We start from the raw sequence: 6108 nt of genomic DNA, 5'->3' as shown, positions 1-6108 counted from the left end.
CGAGCAAAGCGAGCTCAGTGCTGATGCCACTTGGAATGAGTCCAATCCAAATGGCGGAGCTGCCAGCTTTGATTGCTGACGCCCTCCCAGTGCTGAACTCTGCTTCGGACAGACTCTGGCGTCTGGAGCCGATCCTTGCTAGCCAGCTTGAAGCCGAGGGCCGCGAGCTGATCCGGATGGTGGCGGAGCACATTCTGACCTGCCTCTGGAGACGGAGGCCTCTGCTTGAGAAGGCATGCGGGACGTCGTCGACTTCGTTGCTGCTTACTTCAAGCGTGAGCCTGCAGACTCCGGAGCAGGGCCATCACAGCAGTAGCACTTTTGTTTTGTTTTTTGCAGATGTAAAAACATTGTAACTTGTTGAAATTTTAAATAGAAGAAAATTTCAACTTAACTGTTTCTCAGTTGCTGTGGTTTGCGGTATGCAGCACCCCGGCGCCCTGGCCCCCTGGTAGATAGGTTCAGTTAGGACCTATCTGCCATCGGAGCCGAAGAAGACACTTCGGACCCCCATATGAGGTTGAGCAAGCGTCTTTGGGCATAGGTGTAGCATAAATTGCAACTCGAACGAGCGACTTATTCCCTGTATAGCAGAAAAAACTACAGAGAGGAAAATCAAACTCGCTTGTATGATAGTAATGATACTACAACTTAGCTGTTTGACGCATGTAGAATCGATCCGTGATGTCTAGCTCAGAGCGAACGCTCCGGGCCCCCTGGGAGACAAGCTCAGTTGTTTTGAGTCTGTCTACCACCGAGACTGGACCTCGATCTGCATGCAGTCTTAAAGCGGATGCCGGGACCCCCTGGTAGGTAGGCTTAATGGTTTGAGGCTAGCTTCCACCAGTCAAGGCTTAACCTGCGTACCACTCAAAGTCACAACTTAGTAGCAGGCTCGCGGGACCTATTCTGGACCGGCCCCCAGGCTAGTACGAGGTCCGGAGCTCCGGATACCCAGGTCCAAGCAGTTCAATGCTTGTTACAGAGTGATACAATGTGTAGGCTTAGGGTGCGGAACCAGGCTAAAGGCGCTACACAGGGCTCCGGACCACTCCAGGAAACAAACACGACTTTACCGGCACTAGTAGGGATGTGATCATCAGTGACGTTGACTTTTCGTCACTGAAGACGCCTAGATCGTCACAGAGTTCCATTTGTGACGATTTTGTGACGAAAATCACTTCATCACAGAAGATGCGTCACATTTGATTTATTGTGACGATAGTGACATTTTCATCTCAGATGTCTCTCTATTCTGTGACGAAATGTCTGTGGTCACAGAAGCTAATTCAATCTATGACGGTTGGTTTTGGTCATTGATGAACCACCGTTTTCGACTTTTCGTCATAATCCGCCGTCTGCCGGTCGCCTCTGACGGTGTCGTTAACGGCGTCTGTGTTTGGTGACGAATCGATTTCGTCACAGATATACCCGTTTTCTCGTCATAACCGGCCGTGTGCCAGCGTCCTGACGGCGTGTGCCACGCTGGTAGATGACGTCAGCGATGACATGGATGCTGACGTGGCTGCTAACGTCTTTGATTGCGTGGCATCTGACATCATCGATGATGTGGCAGCTGACGCAGCGGGTGACGTGGCGGATGACGTCATTCTTTCTAATCGTCACAAATTACATTTAGAAATCGACACAGATCAGGCTTTGAATTCGACACAAAACACGCTTTCAATTGTCATAGATTTACCATCACTTTGGTCACAGAAGTGCAGATAATATTTGCATTCGAATTTGCAAAAGATACTAGAATGACCACACAATTCCATAGATTAATAAAAGTAGAATTCGCCACTAAGTGGACAACACAGAACTGAGTTCACAGCATCACATCACACTACAGTTTGGTTTGCAGAAACATAACAACATATAAACTAAAGTTGCCAGCCAGGAGCAACTTTAGTTATTGAGTACCCAAAATGAGCAGGCCAATCACAGCAGCACTGACCAGCAGCCCTCATGTCGAAGAAGCAGCATTAGCATGGAAGGTCAAGAGCTTCTTCAGGAGAGCATTGTTCTCTTCCAACTCTTTGGTGTTCTTCTCTGTTTGCTTCTTGTACTCCTCCAACTCCATTTGTGTCCTCGCCTGCTTTTCCTCAGCTTCTTTATTTTTCTTCTTGAGCTCGTCGAGTTCAACTTGAACAGCAGCCGCCACTTCAGCTGCCAGTTCTTCGCGAAGCTCGCTTTCCTTTGATGAAGATGACTTGGAGGATGTCGGTGTTTTGATGCCAACACTCTTCAGGAAATGGTGTGAGCTGTTCTGGGAGTGCACCTTGGACACGACCTGCACACTGGATGGTGGCGTCTCACCTTCAGCAACAGGTTCATCCCTCAAAGCTTGCATATTTAGCTGAAATATCATGGACAGAAAAAGGGTACATGTTAATGGTAATGGCCAACAACAAGATAAGAGTTGTTACTTATTGCAATAATTTGAGGAAAACATGTGACAGAAGCTGTTTATAATGAAAAAATAACCAATGCTATTGACATAAACTGATTGCAGTTGCCACTAGATTTTCAGAGGTAACAATGGAGGGATATAGCAACAAATGAATCTCTGATAGCATGTTCGGATTAGCAAGGGTAGCAATCACAGCATATTAAATGAATGAACCATGTTGCCTCATATGACCTGATGCAAATATATTGAAGATAGGAAACAACTGAACTTACAAGTGCTTCTCTTGCCGGTTCACTCAGGCCTTTTTTGGAGCTGGTATGGCAGGTCTCGAAGGCCTCCATGACATCTAATTCTTCAGTGAGATCTAAGCTGGGTTCTTCTCTGTTTCTCTTCTGTTTCTGTGTCATGGATAAACAATCAGAGCATAGTGGTCAGATCAAATGCAAGAGAAGTTGTTCAGTGCAAATGTGGATGTATTAGTACAAGGTATTTTTGACTTACATATGCATGTAAGGTTGCCACATAGCAGCGAGAACCTGTAGTCTGATGATACTTCACTTCACTGCGGTTCCGCTTGTTCGTTGCACATGTTTGCTACAAGATAATGAACATGTCATATGAGATCATATGGTCAAAATGAGAAGATCCTTTCAAAACTGATTGGCAAAGAATAATATATGAAAAGATCCACGTACCATGTTCTTTGGATCTGACCACTTTGCAATTAGGTCCCTCCACTGTGCATTACTCATGTAATCAACTGGAGAAGTTTTCCTAATCTCATTTGCAGGTACACCATTGAAGTATTTCTTCTTCAGACGATAATGCTGGTTTTTGATCGCATTGCGCATCATATCGGTGCAAGCTTCCTCTGTTGCCTTGTCTTTAGTGTTAATGGCCAAGCGCCCCTATGCATATGACAATTCCATAGTTAGTTAGACAATTCAGGTTAAGTAGTATACAAGTTTACTGAACTGATACAGTAATGCACTTACAGAAAGGTCTGACACAAACTTCTCATAGTATTTCTTGTCTTTCTTGTAATCTTTCCAATGAGTTTGGACAGGAATGCTTTCCCGAATGACGAGGCCAGCCTCTGATGCAAACTTGGCTGCTTGAACTGGTTCATGTGGCCTTTTTTTTTTTCCTTTCTCAACAGTTATGGGCAATCTCCTTCCCATAGCTTTAGTCATCTTGTCCAGCTGTTTTCCCTTAGTTGCTTCCCTGGGTCTCCTTGGGGCTCGCTATGCAGGACCTACAAAAAAGAATTCACATTTACTGAAATGGTCTACATTCATGCAAATCAGGTAAGGATATGCCATATTTGTATGACTCAAAACTATTACTTGCCTTCAGTGTCAAGACCATCAGCTCCACTGTCTTCATCTGCAGGTTCCCTTTCATGATCAGCAAGTCTCGGTGTCCTGTCCTGATCAGCAAGTCCAGGTGTAGTAGAGGTGTCTGAAATGTCATCACGAGCATCTGTAGGATCCTGTACAGGGTCCCCATTTCTCTCTGCAGTTTGAGCCCTTTTTGTTGATCTTGTTTCAGCTCCAGAAGGCGGCACCTGTGATTCGTCAGATGCCCTAACTCTCTTGCTCCTACTTCCTGGAGCCATGTTGGGATTTCTCTTCCTCTTTGAAGCAAGAGATTTCCCTCTAGCACTTGTAGGATACTATGCAAAAAAAACATTAAGTAAGCCATGTGCAATAATAAGCTATACCATATATTAAAAAGAGGTATTTAATAAAAAGAGGAATGTGAATACTGGATCATATATTAAAGATCAGATTCAAAACATTCAAATGCCATGCAATTATTCCCCATGCACTACATGTAAGGTTCAAGAAGCACCTTAACTGCCAGGGGTAGTGGCTCCTCATCAGTTTCGGTGTCATCATCATCATCATCTCCTTGATCATCGTTGTCAAGGGGATACTCTGATGAATCCGAATCTGAACTATTGGTTTGCTTGTTTGCTGATTTTTCCCCCTTTGTTGAAGCAGGTTGTGGTAAAAGAATTATTAATATCAGCAGCTAGAGTATGCAGTCCCATTTCTTGCATCCTCTTATTATTCTCCGCAACACGTCTATCCCGGCTTCTCTCATAATCGGTTATTGGAGGTTGGATTACTTGCAAGATAGATACGAACAAGCACAATGTGTCTATTAGTTAATCAGAACAAGTTAAGTAACAACTAAGTGGTAATAATTGATGAAAGAGAGATAAGAGGTAAGAGCAAGTACTACTTGCTGTAGAGTAAATAAAAAAGAGGTGATAGGTAACAGATTGGAGCAAAGATAGACAAGAGGTGATAAGTTCTGTAACACTAGTTCATGAATTACTACATTCAAGGGAGATTGTGGGCATAGATATTCCACATCTGTATAAAAATTATTAAATTGCACGTCATATGCAAATGAATTACTACATTCAAGTGAGATTGGGGGCACTAGCAACTTTTAAAAAACCCATGGGACACAGGTCAGTCATGTACATATATGTTATCACCCATGCATATGTGATTAGCATATAAATGAACTAAAGTTCAGTTCAAGTCTGAAATAATTCAGATTTCTACACTAGGTTAGAGCCAATTGAGCTCTAATATCAAGATCTCAGATTCTCATGTTAACTTCTTAGTTGCGAACAGAATAAGAGTTGGAAACCGAAAATCGAACTACTGACATTTATAAACAAGTTGTTGTTCATAGTAATATTGAACACGAGTGAAAACTGAAATTGTGAACACTGCAGGTGCATTACCTTCTTCCTGTGCAGATTTCTTAGTGCGTTGCCCCCTTGTTGCCACCATCGAGGTCGTCAAATGGGAAGCAGACCTAGTGCCGTGAACCCTTGTCGTCGACGTTGCAGATCCAGTGTGTCGGTACCCTATAGCAGGGATACCCACTCTTACTGCAGCAAGGCAGGACACGCGTAATCATCCGTAACTACGCCATAAGGGGCGGAGCGGCCAGGCCCCACGGGTCAGGCTCTTACCTCACCGGGCCAACGGCCCCGGACCCGCTCCCCGCTCTGGGATGGGTCCGATGATGCCACGTGACCCTGAGGAAGGGAAGCTCCGAACCAACAGCCGAAGGCTCGGCCCCCCCGTAGGGGTCCGGGACCTCCCGCGACTATCCGGACCTCCCACGCGGGTAGAACCAACATACCACCGGGGGGGGGGTCCGGAGCAGCCACGTGTTCCCGGGCGCGGGCGCGGGCGCGAGTCCTCCACTGGAAGACTCGCCCGCCCAACGCATTCAATGTGGGTGGTTGAGGCGTGCTCTGCCGCCGTGGCACGCGGGGCAGCCTTTGTCAGGCCTCACTGTAGACTGCGTATTACCGAGGTACACAGTGCAGCCGCCTGTGCCACAGCCGCGCAGAGCCTGTCACCGCATTAAATAGATACGACAGCACGACACTTTTCCATCATGCCGCCTACGCCGCAAGCTACACGGCCCGTTTAGCTACACTGCAGGCGACGCCGCAAGCTACGCCTGGCGCCGTTTCGACAAGACAGCGCCTGGATCTGCTGGACGGTGGATTCCCACGGGCAGGCAAGGAAATCCAGGAATGAGATCTTCTCCGCCTGCAACGCCATAATGTATGAACACTACGTTATTTTATACTACATTGTTGGGCCCACTTGTCGGGGACCCAGCAGCCATGTATGCGCCTCCCTTGAGAT

Source organism: Panicum virgatum, chromosome 9K, assembly GCF_016808335.1.
Source record: "Panicum virgatum strain AP13 chromosome 9K, P.virgatum_v5, whole genome shotgun sequence".
Classification (NCBI taxonomy): domain Eukaryota; kingdom Viridiplantae; phylum Streptophyta; class Magnoliopsida; order Poales; family Poaceae; genus Panicum; species Panicum virgatum.
Note: the sequence above shows the minus strand (reverse complement) of the source record.